The sequence below is a fragment of the Telopea speciosissima genome, chromosome 6 (genome assembly GCF_018873765.1).
Source record: "Telopea speciosissima isolate NSW1024214 ecotype Mountain lineage chromosome 6, Tspe_v1, whole genome shotgun sequence".
NCBI lineage: Eukaryota > Viridiplantae > Streptophyta > Magnoliopsida > Proteales > Proteaceae > Telopea > Telopea speciosissima.
The window spans coordinates 35,815,759-35,830,163 of record NC_057921.1 but is presented as its reverse complement, the minus strand read 5'-3'; positions in this window follow the sequence as shown (position 1 = coordinate 35,830,163).

Sequence of the window (14,405 nt, the reverse complement as noted above, 5' to 3'; positions counted from 1 at the left end):
CGACCTCGGCTTGGAATTCTTTGAATTTATCAAAGGCTTCTGATTTCTTATGCATCAAGTATATGTAACCATATCTAGAGTAATCATCGGTGAATCTGATAAAGTACTCATACCCATATCTTGCTTGTATGTTTATGGGTCCACACACGTCAGTGTTTATCAACTTCAACAGATCTGTGGCTCTAGCACCTTTATTGCTAAAGGGTTTCTTGGTTATTTTGCCCTGAAGGCATGACTCACAGGTGGGGAATAGTTCCACCCTCAGACTCTCTAAGGGCCCATTCCTCACCAATCTACTGATTCGGTCCACATTAATGTGACCCAATCTTAGATGCCACAAATATGTTGAGTTCACTGGAGCTGCTTTCCGTTTCAAATCAACATTTGAAACAACATTCGTTCTAATAGGGCAATCTAGAAAATACAAACCACTTTGTATATATCCGGATGCCACAAAGGAATTATTAAAACGAATAATCAATTTAGAATTAAAGGAAAAACTATATCCGTCCAAAACAAGTTTTGAAACTGAAATTATCTTCCTCTTGAAAGAGGGTACATAATAGCAATCCTTAAAAACTAAACTAGCAGAACTAAAATTTAAAATAAAAGTTCCCACAGCCAACGCCATGGTCTCAGCTCTAGTGCCCATCCAAAGACGCACTTCATTTCTTTCTAGGTTCCTTGTCTCCTTGAACCCCTGCAAGTCATTACAAATGTGAACAGTGGATCCACTATCCACCTACCAAGAATTGGTCGGTTCAAAAGATAAATTAGACCCATAAAGAACATGAACATCACATGTATCTTCTTTGGCAACCTCTGTTTCATCCGGCTTCTTGTCTTTCAAAGTTGCCAGGTAAGCACGATAGTTTATTTTTCAGTGACCATCCTTCTTGCAATAGAAGCACTTGCCTTTGCCTTTATTGCCAGACTTCCCACCCTTGGCTTTCAGGGTCTTACCCTTACTTCCCTTTTTCTTCTTCTTCCCATTTGAAGAAGGCTTTGCCTCAGTTGCATTGACCTCAGCCTTGTCCTTTTTCAAGGACGCTTCAGCCTCTACCAGTGCATTAGCAAGCTCGGTGAGCTCCATCTCCTTCTCAGACATCTTGTAGGACATCCTAAAAGGTGCGTAGGCAGAAGTGAGTGACATTAAGATCACATCAATCTTGTATCGCAGGCTGAAATCAGTCCCCATGGATTCCAATTTTTCAAACAGATTGATCATTTTCATTACATGATCCATCACTGGAGTCTCCTGGGACATCTTGGAGTTATGGATTTGACTCACCGCATCAGAATGTGCGTGTGTCAACTGCCTGTTGAGCAATTCAGCAAGCTTATCCATTTTTTCCCTAATAGTGCGTATATCCTTGACCAAGTCTACAACTAACTTTTCCAACAATCCTAGGATATAGAGTGATGCCTTGGAATCCCTCATGAGGAACTCCTGCATCTCTTCATTTGCCTCAAAATCGTTCTAGTCGGGTTGAGGGGGAACTTGTTCATCTAGAACTGTGTACAGTCCTTCAGCAGTCAGGAGTAACTTAATGCTCCGGTATCAATTGACATAGTTTGTACCATTATGTTTGTATTTGCTAATGAGTGTTAACAGGTTGGAATTAATGGCAGCCATCGTATATTAATCTACACATGCACAAGTAAATAACCACATGCTAATTAATGACCATTGAAAATAATAAATTGAGCACACACATCAATGATCTTTCATGATTTGGGTTTCCCTCATAACCCAAAAGATGAATTGAATACCTACAACCCTTGCATGCATAACTTACCCTATCAGGAGTCATTGTACATACCGTGGTAGTGTGGACTAAGCTGTCCGTCTCATGGGCTTCCAATATTTTCGGCCACCTGGGTGCCATGTCCAGATCCTGTCGGCTGACACACACCCAAGTCATGTACTTACCTATCGCATTAGTTAGAATCAAGAAAGATGGCCCATTGTCGCAGTGCCCTCTCACTATCCATACCCTAACGTATCTTGATAGAGGTAAATATAGATAAATGTGATAGTGGTCCTGGTAATGTCCTGTCGGCGTATGCAGGGCATATCACACAATCTCTACATTTATCTTCAATAAGAGGCCATGGACATGTCTACCGATTAAGACTAGTCCATATCATACATGTATTATGATTAAAGAGGGATTAAGCAACTCTCACATACATATCATGGATGGAATAAAATAACATAATTAATCAACATTAATTAAAAGTGATTATGGGATGGCGGTATTTTTTATCAGAAGCAATTAAAGAACCCTCCCAATAAAAATAAAACTAATAACTTTGGGTGCATTTATCATGCCATGGATGCCACGCCTCGATCATCTCCTCCGCCAGATCACATTTTCAAAGTAGGTGATTAGCATCTCCATAAGCTTTGAGCACCACATGTGGATCACCATCTACATGCCCTGGGAGTCCTAACTCCTCTAAAATTACAATGAAAACCTAAGAAAAATTCTATACACTTTTTTTTCCATGACAATAAAGAAACCCCGCATGGAAAAACCAACCCACCATTTGGATTGCCCATGCGGTGGAGTACATTTGTTTATAAAAAAGAAAGGGGAGAGAGAGAAAGAGAGAGAAGCATCACATCCACCCATAACCTCATGTATCACATACATAAATAATCCATCCATTTATTAGAATGCCATTTCTATAATCACATCATAATATACTTTCATGCATGGGCATTAAAGCAAGTGAACCAAAAATTAAAACATGGATTCCTTCAATTATTGAACCACCACATCGCATGTGATAAAATGTATCAAAGCCTATAAAATTAAAATCGCATTTTAATTGCAAATGGGTAAAGAGGGAATCTCTTCACCCATCATCATCCTCCAAAAATAAAACAAAATAATAAAATTCTATTTTGAAAAATAATTCCCTTTATTTTTTTTTTAATTAAACTGGAGTGAAAACAAGGGGGTGCATGCAACCCACTTGCGTAGGCTGCAGGCACTCCCTGCGTAGCCCGCAAGCCCAAGGCCCACGGGTAGCAGCCCATGGCCAAGCCCGCAGGCCTGCTGCCCATGAACAGTAGCCTGTAAGCTGCAGCCCGCAGGTAGCAGCCCACAAAGGGAATGCGCACACAGGCAGACAATAGGGGGAGGGTGTGCGCAGAGGCTTAGCAGCGTGCGCTTCCCCCCACATATAAACATGATTAAAAAAATTTAAATTAATAAAATTAATACTCACTCCTTAATTGAATACATGCTTCAATAATTGGAATAAATAAAACAAACCAAATCCATCATCACATGGGTAGGTTGTTACACTAACAACCTTGTAACTACCCATGTGCACATGGGAAGATTGTTACAACAACCTTATTCTAACCACCTATGTGCCAACTTGCATCCCACTCATGATAATCATATTAACCATTAATTATTTAATATTCATGGGTGGGAAAGGTGGCTCTGATACCACACTGTTGGTCAAACAACGGTCCAGGGATCAAACCATGGTTCCTTAGGGAGACCAAGATATTTATCCTCAGGGTTTTGCATGTCCTGGGGTAGCCCATGGTGTCCCATGGGTGCCCCATGTAATTTTTAGGGCTTCCCATGGTCGCCCATGGGAACCCTGGTGTATCCCTGTTAGGGTTTCTCCTTCCCTCATGTGTCCCATAAAATTTATTATCACAGTAGGGACGAAGAAACTCATCCCTGATCCATCACATGGCAAGGGGGATCCATCCCTGACTCGAATGCGCAGCGGAAAAGGTCGATTCGAGTTTCTTTTGCATCCCATAAATATTAATAATCAATGAACAGAAGGAATTAATAAAGAACTGCTAACCTGGTGAGCCTTAAGTGTTGCTCCTCCAATAGACAGTGGTTCTTCCTCCAGTGAACGCTCCAAGCAAACAGATCTGAACCTCCAATGGTGCTACCAAGGTTCTACACGCCAATCCCAGATGCCCTCAAACTCCTCAGTACAGATCTAGGGTTTCACAAACCTAACTCTCAAACACAGGTGAGAGAAGCAAGAAGAAGAAGAGAGATCACAAGAGGGAGAGAGAGAAATCAAAAATGTAGGAGAGAGAGTGTCTGCTCCAAAAACATGGAGAGCTGCACTCTTCTGCGTTTTATGGTCCCCTATTTATAATAATAGGGTTTAATTAAATCCTAGATAGATTTAATAGAGTCCTAGTGAGAGTCTGACTCTCTCTCTCTCAGTCTGGCAGTTCTGTTTAAACTCAAAGTGCTACACAGGTGAAGAAGCAGAATCTAATAGGGAAAGTATTAATTAGATTCTTTATTTAATTATTAATGAATAATTACAATTAGCACCAAATCCATTAATTAAATAAAGAGCCAATTAAATTAGCAAATTCTAAATAACTCTCTATATGATAACAATTTATCATATACAACCCCCCCCCCCACTAATCAACACCATCATTATGGAATCTAGAGCATGTACACATGTACTGCCAAACCCCAATCTATAGTACATTTCCATATAAGAGCGTCTGTGCATCCGATCGAGTCCCGCAAAACTCGATAAAATACTTTATTTGAAATAACTATAAATAATGTATCATTTATGTAAAATCAATTTTGTAAAACCATTTCCAAAACGGTATTGGATCCAGATTCTGATCCGACCATGCACAGACAGTCTCTATCTTGGTGTTCCCCAATCGGGCAGTGGTGACCGTGTTGGATAACTCCTTCACTCACAAAGTGTTCATGCATTCCCAGAACACCGGCTTTGACTCGCTTGAGTCTCAGTCATTGATGAATCAAAGAATGCGGTCACAGTTTGCAGTGACAGGGTTCCCTCAGGTACAGGGTGTCGGTGACACATGTCTATCCCTTCCTACATCTGGCAATAATACATGAGGGAATCGACAAAGTAGATTCTTCGCCAATGCACACATCAAACATGTGAGCACTCGTATTCATACCCTGACATCACATGTCTAGGCATACACAATGCGACGACCATATGATAAGGGTGCCCAACCCCCCTAGTCATGACTACCATTTTAAGTATAACTTATGGACACATAATGCTCAAAAAGTTTATATCGCATGTGACAATATTAAACTAAAATGTATAAATGTTCAATACAAAGGTGAACCGGGTTGAACCGGACAGAACCGGATTTGATGGACACACACTTGTCCAACAAAAGCAGGGGTAAGGCTGCGTACATTATAAACCTTCATAGACCCCGGAGTGGCTTGAGCCTTGTGCACTGGGAAAACTCTTTTTTTTTTATCAATATGATCCAAGTAAAGCTCAACAACAAAAAAAAAAAAACAGTTGTAATCAAAGAAAACCATCTGTTAGTCATTAAATCTTCTTTAGTAGCAATAGCAATTACCCCCACCCAAAAAAAGGCACAATAACAGGCAGGTATTAGAAAATGGACTATAAACCTCTCTAATCCATCACAACAAATTTTGCAATAGGCATTCAGATTTAAACAGAAGGGCGATTGGAGGAAAACATTACTACCACAAAAGAAAGAAAAGAGAATGAATATCGAGTGCAAGGAAAGCACTATCTATTAACATCAGATCACCTTCTATTTCTTCACCACCACCACCACATGTTTCATGAAGTTTAACCATATAATTTTAAAAGCAGAAGCAAACAGACCTGTTGGAACAGTAGACTTACTACGTACTCTATTATTATCCACCAACCTTGATCAACAACAACAATCCTTGTAAGTAAATATCAAGGACATGTACAGAAGACAGACAGTTGAGAGAAGAGAGATTGGATTACTAAAGATTTTGGTCTCCAAATTCTGATTTGCCACTAATTAAAAGAAATAATAATTAATACTAAGGATACCTAAAATTATGAAATTATAAGAAAAAATGACATAAAGATTAAGAATTTAAGAATGGAATTTTAGATAAGAATGAAGGGTAGAATAGGTAACTGAAAGATTTGCCACAACGTGCTTTTATATAATAGTATGATAGTATGATATGATATGATTTACAAAGCATGGCACTGGGTCCTGAAATTTCATCCAATCATAATATGATATTTCTCTCTTGATATTCTCCCAATATGGGTAGTGGATTCCTTATCAAACATCTCTTTCATTCATAAGTAAACACAAACATTTTTTTTGGAACAAAATATCATAAACTCACTACAGTGATATAAAGAATACTGTGGAAGGTACTGATGTTGGAGTTGAGATTTTTAAAAAACTTTGTTTAAGGGATAAGGTACCTACTTGTGAATTTTGATGAACTCAGAAGGTATTTAAGTAGGTGAATCTTAAGACTTTTCTGGGCTGTTACCAAGGTACCTACCGACAGAATTTTTATTAGACTATAATGGGGAACTTAGGGGGTATAAGTGTTTAATTGATGAAGGATCATGTTAGGCAAAAAGTAATGAAAGTAGTTACATGTATGTGAATATAGGTAGCTGATATTTTTTTTTCTATGGGTAGTGAAATTGTATTTGAGTAGAACTGTGAAAGCCCAGTAGACACTAGGTGAAGGGAATTCTATCATATCCTTGCATGTTTTCCCAGTAATAGTATGTTTATCATTTCCTCTGAGATTTGTATTATGTTTTTATTAAATGAAATGTGATTTTGTGAATTTTATAAAGTAAGATGAGGAATGATAAACTAAGAGAACAGTAAAGAGAATAGAAAAAGACTCAAACTGAATGTTTCATCAAAATCTACTTTAATAAAAATAAATGAGAGGGACGATGGGGTCCCCTAAGGTCCACTTCACCAGCTGGGAGAGGACAACAGGGAATCCATCAATGTCCATTTCATCCTAGAGTTGAGGTAGCCAGTGTGAACTAGAAGTAAAGTTGGTTTATATAGAAAGCAAAGGAGCACTAGTGGCTCAAGAAAGTAAAGCACAGAAAAGTACAGTAAAAATTCTATGGTTGCCACCCCTTTCCAGTAGGGGTTAGGTACTGGATGAGGTACACAAAGATAATTGGATCTTCTCAGATCCCCATAGTACAGATTGTTGTATCCTCTCCCTTACAGAGCTTAGCGATAGTTCACACAGATAAACAAACAAAGTCAGCCATAGAAAAAGAATAACAGATAAAGGATGTTTTTATTATTTAGAGTAATCATGCATGCCAACTAATGTATGATCAGATATAATATATCAGTTTTTATTAATTATGATAGTAGCATGTTCCTAGCATGATTTATCCAACATAACATGATTTGTTACATTCATGAGCATGATACGAACAACGTTCTTTCTGACTAAGCTAGTTGAACTCACCACATAGTTTATGATCTTTTTAAGTGCCAGTGTTCGGATTGCATAAGGAAAGCCAGGGGAAGGGTACCAGACCCTTTGAGTAGGTGATCAGAGAGAGATCACTGATTTGAGATGTTTTGATACACTTTGAGATGGATAACTTCAAAGATGATATTTTGATGTTTTAATATACCTTAAGGTGTATCTTAACAGATAGTATTTTGGTGCGAAGTACAATTGTACTAACAGACCAATGTTTAACGTAAGATGAAACCGGTGTTATATAAATGTTTTAATATTACCGTTATGATATTCTAATGTCATTGACATATTTAGAGTTTTAGCACATAAAACAGAAACTAAAGACCAACTGTTACTTAATGGCAGCTCGTGAGGGCCAGCACTCATATCCTTTACTCGGATTTGGGGGGCTACAAATAGGCTTGCATAAAGCCACAAAATTAGCCATTGTAGAAAACTCATTAACCTCACAAGATGAAGAACCATAATTAGCATCATTCTTTGAATAAAAACTATGAACATCTTCCCCTTGCTTTGGATGCAAATCCAATACATGTTGAAGAGGCCGACCCTAGTAGATAGATGGGGGGGGGGGGAAATCCTCTACAGTGCCTTGCAGTTCAGGCCTGAGAGCTCAACATGTGGAAGATGCGACATCCAATAGTGCTAAGCTCGAGAAGAAAGGAAAAAAAAAACTGGGTCAATCGAGCTCGCCCCGTTGGATGAAACATCTTCCACATGTCAAGCTCTCATGCTTGAACTTTAAGGCACTGCAAGATGAAGGAATTGTAGAGGATTTTAATCTAGATAGATAAGGCACCAAATAGTCTTCCAAATCAAAAGAAATTGGGCCTCGAGAAAACCATCAGATGTTCTATGAAAAATCTTACTACAAATCTCAAATAAATTGTGTAATGCATACATATTAACAAAAAAGCCTGCACCTTTGTAGATTATAGATTTTTGTAGTGCAAGGCTCAAGGTTTCACTTAAAATGGATGATTTTCACTTTAGTAGAGTAGGGAGAGAGCCCCCTTCCCCCCCCCCCCCCCACCACAAAAAAAAAAACTCCAATCTATTACAATAGAAAGAGGGTGGTCTAGATGCTTTACAACGTGCCATTTAGACATTTCAGAGAAACAAGAGTCAAGAATACTCAAAATGTGAATCCAAATTAGAAGAACCTCCAAATCAGAGTTTATATGATTGGAATATCTAGGGAAACTTGGAGAAAATGAAGTAGGTGGTCGTTAAACCACCACGGGTAGCTTCCAAAACTATATCACTGTCCTCTGCAGTTAAGAAACATTGGTGAAAGAACCACCGCACTATGAAACCATAAATGTTGAATGGCTTCCCTTTCACCACTTCAGAGTCACAACACAATTAGAGACTTAGATTTCGATCGTTGGGAAAAAAAATCAAACCCCTCGAGTATTTCATCAACCACAGCCATGAGCCACCAGACACTCTATCAACAGGGCTTGCTACCAGTTTGGAGAGGAGCCATGAATGTTTACTTGACTGGGTTTGATGAAACCCTAATTTAGAGTTTTATTTCTTGCATTCATAATACGATCGACATTGCCCTAGAAAATCACTCTCCACTTGACAAGATGCAGGAACAACTATTGAACCAAAATCATCCGCGGGGTAGATTATTCGACACTGGGGAAGATGATTTCCTCAGCCTCGAAGTAGATCGAGATGGACTTAGCATGCCATGCTGGAAACGGTTGCTAATACCCCGTAGGCTGAGGAGCAAAAGGAGGAATCCGCCCAAGGAGGGGCTTGCGTCTGATTAGCTAGTTGGTGAGGCAATAGCTTACCAAGGCGATGATCAGTAGCTGGTCCGAGAGGATGATCAGCCACACTAGGACTGAGACACGGCCTAGACTCCTACGGGAGGCAGCAGTGGGGAATTTTCCGCAATGGGCGAAAGCCTGACGAGCAATGCCGCATGGAGGAAGAAGACCCACGGTTTGTAAACTTCTTTTTCGGGAGAAGAAGCAATGACGGTATCTGGGGAATAAGCATCGGCTAACTCTGTGCCAGCAGCTGTGGTAATATAGAGGATGCAAGCGTTATCCGGAATGATTGGGCGTAAAGCATCTATAGGTGGCGGACTTGCTTCGATTCAGAGAAGGAACAATAAGTGTGAGCTTTGCGAGCTCCACCTAGAAAAAAAAACCTTGTTTACGAGATAATCAAGTTGCCTAGTATTAGAGACCACCAAGAGATTGAATCATTGGTTACGAGATGACTCCTATAATAGAACTACAAATGAAGATAAGGGAACCTCTAAAGAAAACTTCTCAAAAACAAACCTAAAAATAGGAAAAGAGATTGAAATAGAGAAATAGAGAAGGAGGGTTACCAAAAGAAGGACAAAGCACATAAAGAGTTAAAAAGAGAAATGAGAAAAAAGTGTAGAACCCCATATTCGTGATACTTCCATGCCCCAAAAAAATAAACGTTAATACTAAGAAACTCTTCACAAGCACTAGCTCTGAATCTTTAAGGTTTTCACTTGTGGGATTCTGATTGAGAGTTCTTTAGCTCTCAATTGAGCATTATTTTGTTATGCATCAATGTTATGCCCCCAAGTCTTTGGCGATCTAAAGAAAAATAATAGTTTTTTTTTTTTTTGGAACGAGGAGATTTTATAATAATAAGAATAAAGAATGGGATTACATTCTCTAATAAACCTTCCCTCTGGCATCATCCTGAATAAGGGAGGTCAAACCATCAGAAAGGCCATCAATAGAAAAATGGACTTCATTGTAGGAGCTGACAAACCCGATAAGAAAATCAACACGTGTTTAACTCTCGCATATGATGCATGAACACAAAACTTCTAAACCATCTCTGTGTGTTGTGAATCTCCTCAAGAATCCCAAGAGTATACCAAGGGGTTGGTAGGTACCTAGAAAAGCTTGGATAGCAACAAGGGAATCAGATCGAATCTAAATCTGAGAAAACCCAAGAGAATTGGCTTTGAGCAAACCGTTCTTGATTGCAGGGAGCTCCATTATTAAACTATTGTCTTCTCTCATTGCCCCTCCAATAGCGAAGAGAGCCCGCCCTCTCTGATCACGACCAATAACGCCATATCCTCCAACCTCGTCCTTGATAGACCCGTCACAATTAACTGCAATCCAACCGATGGGAGGATGAGGCAACGTGAGGGGGAGAGACTGACCAAGGGTGAAGGCGATATGAATCTTCCATCTGGAGATGAAAACCCTGTGAGCAGCTGAATCAAGAACATTAAGGGCCAAATCCACGAATCTAGCATGGGTGCCATGGATTAAGCGGTAGAGAACAACATTTGAATTATAGTCCTTCAGCTGAAAGATCTTCTCATTACAGGCTGTCCATATGCGATAAATTGTTGCAATCATGCTAAATTTTTGAACTTGGCTGCATAAAGAATTGTCAGCAAAGTGTTGAGGAGCCCACATGATTTCTTCATGCCATGATCCCAGGGGATTTCTATTGAAGCCGTTAATCTTTAGAACATCCATCCAGATCATCACTGTGAAGCTACATTGAAAAAAGAGGTGATCCAGGGTTTCCGCTGCTTCTCCATACAAGCAATAGGTAGGGTCATGGGTTCCACCCCAGGCAGTAAGGCGAGCCAGGGTTGGGAGACGTTGACGGTAAGCCAACCCAGCGATGAATAAGAAATGAGGCTAGGCATTAGGGAACCAAACCAGCTTGTGCCAAGCAACCTTTGTATCAGGTTCTCTAGTCGCCTCCCAGGCAGACTTGAGAGAGAAGATTCCAGTAGATGTGGGAATCCAAACAACCAAATCCTCTTGAAGTTTGAGATGGGTTTGAAGCTGGATATTTCCTCCGTTCTTGAGGCGACTGTAGGGTCTTGAAAGGGCAAGTTCTAGCCATCCTCGTTATTTGCGTTGCGGGTATTGACACGATCTAAGGTACGACGACCAATACCCTCAGCAATCAAGACGCCAGGTTTGAAAATGGGGCCTCCAGGTAGCCATGGGTCGAATAAAGCAAAGTGTTTGGCCCCCTCCTTTAGAAGATGACGGACACAAGTCGAGGCAACCAGTCTGGTTTTCAGAATGGATTTGAAGGTGGGAGAGCAAAGGGTTGGGATTGATAATGACCAAACCGAATGCTTATGTAACCACCGATGCTTGATGAAAGCCATCCGATAGTTAGGGATATTACCAGCCAAACTATACACATGTCTCATCAAAGCAGCCCTGTTCTAGTCATCCAATCGTTGAAGTCCAAGCCCACCCTCATCTTTGGGTTTGCAAACTGATTTCCAATCAACCTTGTATGATCCCGTATCCTTGTTCCCTTGCCATAAAATTTTTTCCATTAATCTTTCTATGGAATTGAGGATGCTTTGAGGTATACGCAACACATTTAACCAATATGCCACAATTCCCATGACCATCGACTTGATCAGAGTGAGGCGGCTAGCATATGACAGAGCCTTAGCCTTCCAGGAGGTGAGGCGTTGTTCAACCCTCGAAAGTAATTCAGCAAAGTCCTGAGGGCACAGATATTTGGATGTCAGAGGGACACCTAAATACTTGATTGGTAAGCTTCCTTTAGTGAATCCCAAAGTTATACAGAAATAATCCTACACTTCCAAAGGATTGTTGGCAAAAAAGACTCTGGATTTGTCCTTATTTATAGTGAGGCCTGAGAGAGAGGAGAATTGCTGAAGGAGCTGATCTAGCATCTTAACATTAGAAATGGAAGTTCTTCCAAAGATGAACAAGTCTATTGCATAAGTAAATCTTAATAATAAAGATTTCAGTAGGTGTTTAGAGCTTATTTGATCCTTTAACCATGTAAGTTTTAGTTTCTTCTTTTGTATATTGCGTGTCTACTAAACATTGTTTTGTGGCAATTGGATTCAAGTGAGTCTCCTTCCTTCCTTTATCTTTCATATTTTATAATATCTTATGTTGATGTTTAGGTTAGAATATTATCATCTTATAAAACATACCAAATAAATATGAAGATAGGTTTAATCAAGAGTAAGGTGCCTAATTCCTTCCTTGATTCACAATTTTGACATGTTCCCATTCTTTGGATAGGCCTATGTCTCTATTGGAGTCATACTTTGAATCAAATTAATGGGTTCTAGACTTTAATCTATGCGACGACTCTCAATTCAATCCATTATTTTCTGATAGTAAGATGTTTCCTACGGGGTAACAATTTGCTGTTCCCACACCTAAAAGACTTGGTATAGCTTAGTGCGCGTGCCTAAGATTTTTTCTTGTAGTAGAGATACAAGATTATTTCAATATAGCCCATAGACTTAATTACCCCAGGAAATTGAAAGCAAGAACTACCTAGCATGGGAGACCTTATTATGCATCTATTAAAAATAGTGCCATGGACATTTTCATTATTGTTTTTTGAGGAAATATTTTCTACAGTGGGGGTATATGGTGCACCTAGACACATGGGAAGTAAGCGAAATGATTGCCACCCCATGAATGGCCGAAATGATCTACGCATCCTGTTGCATGTGTTTGGGCACAACGTGCACCCCCTCGCGCTCCTGGGCTTTTTGGTAATGCATTTTCATTATTGTTGAAATCCTTTGGAAAAATTGTCGTTGCTTATCCAATTACTATAGTTTTTAATTATTTTGGGAGAAAATTTCTTTGTGAGGGAGTGTATTGGCCATGCCTAGACACATAGGTAGTGAAATGGTTTCTCGTCTCCTATAAAAGGCAAAAATCCCACCCTCATGATACCAACACGCATGTCCTTATTGACCTACAAACATGCGCAGAGAGTACACTCCTCCACAGCTAACGCAAACCCTAATTTTTTATGCCTTTCCATTTTGTAGTAGGGTTTACGACCCTAGGTTTTTATACACAAATATCACAGGATGCAAAAAATAATGTCCGAACCTTAGTTAGTAAGTTTGCATATTATATGCATATTAAATGTGTATTTGAGCGTTTACTTCAAAAAAACGTATTATGCCGTATCTATTCATATATTTGCTAAAAACACGTTTTTTGAGTGTTGCCGTTTTATACCCGTATAAATATGTATTAAACGCGTATAATATGTTAAAAAAAAGCTAAAGGTAAAGTGAGAAAACACACAAAACCCCTTCAGTTCGCAAAAAGGGCAAAAAGCTCTGGTCTATTCTTCACTATTCGAACCCTAGCCGTCTGCTGCAGTGCTGCTCGATCACCTGCTTCGTCTCGGTCTCCATTCAACGGCGGCCGGCGAGACTTCATATAAGGTTCAATACCCCCTAGCCCCTGCTCCCTTCCTATTCTCCGTCTCCGTTCAAGGTTAATTGCAGCGGTGGAGTGGCGGACAAGCTCTGTTCCTCTGCCATTCTTTGCCCCTTTCTCCTCCTCTCGCTCCTGTAAGTTATACTATCTGCTGTGTGAATGTAAATAGCATTATTGAATGTTAAGCCCTTTGTATTTTTTATTTTGGTCTCATGTGACCATGTCGTCCTGCCGCTTCTTATTACTTTACTCCTCAACCCCCTTCTTTTTTCTCTTGGTTCCATTGTTGTGTTAATCAATATAACATCTTTTGTATTTTTCAATTCGAAACCCAGATGTGAATTAATGAAAGAACCCAAGTTCTGATCATCATTTCAAACCCAATAAGTTCTTCAATCTTAAAACAGCTTTCCGTTTTGGAAGTATTTGAAGCTTAAGTGGCCTGAGTGTTTTGACTAATTTTTAATCAATTATACTCAAATCAAGCACCATTGCTTTAGAGATTTGGAAATGGGAATTGCAGATTTGAAGATTTATATAGAACAAATAACCCTGCTAAGCTATGCTACAGGACAAAGATCTAAAAGAACCACCTACTTTAACCCAGAATAAAGGTGTACTTGCATTGGTTCGATTTGCTTTTTTTTTTTTTTTTGAAGTACATTGAATGTTAATCTGAAGATTTAAGCTTAGCTCTCTGATTAAGGCTGTAATTAGTGGAAGTAACACAAGTTGAGAACAGAGAAGGATAGAAAATTCTGGTTCCCCAATGCTTCAAGTATCTTGGAGATACGACGATTGTTTCTGATTTTGGTTAAAAGATTCTAAAAGAACCACACACTAAAATCATTGT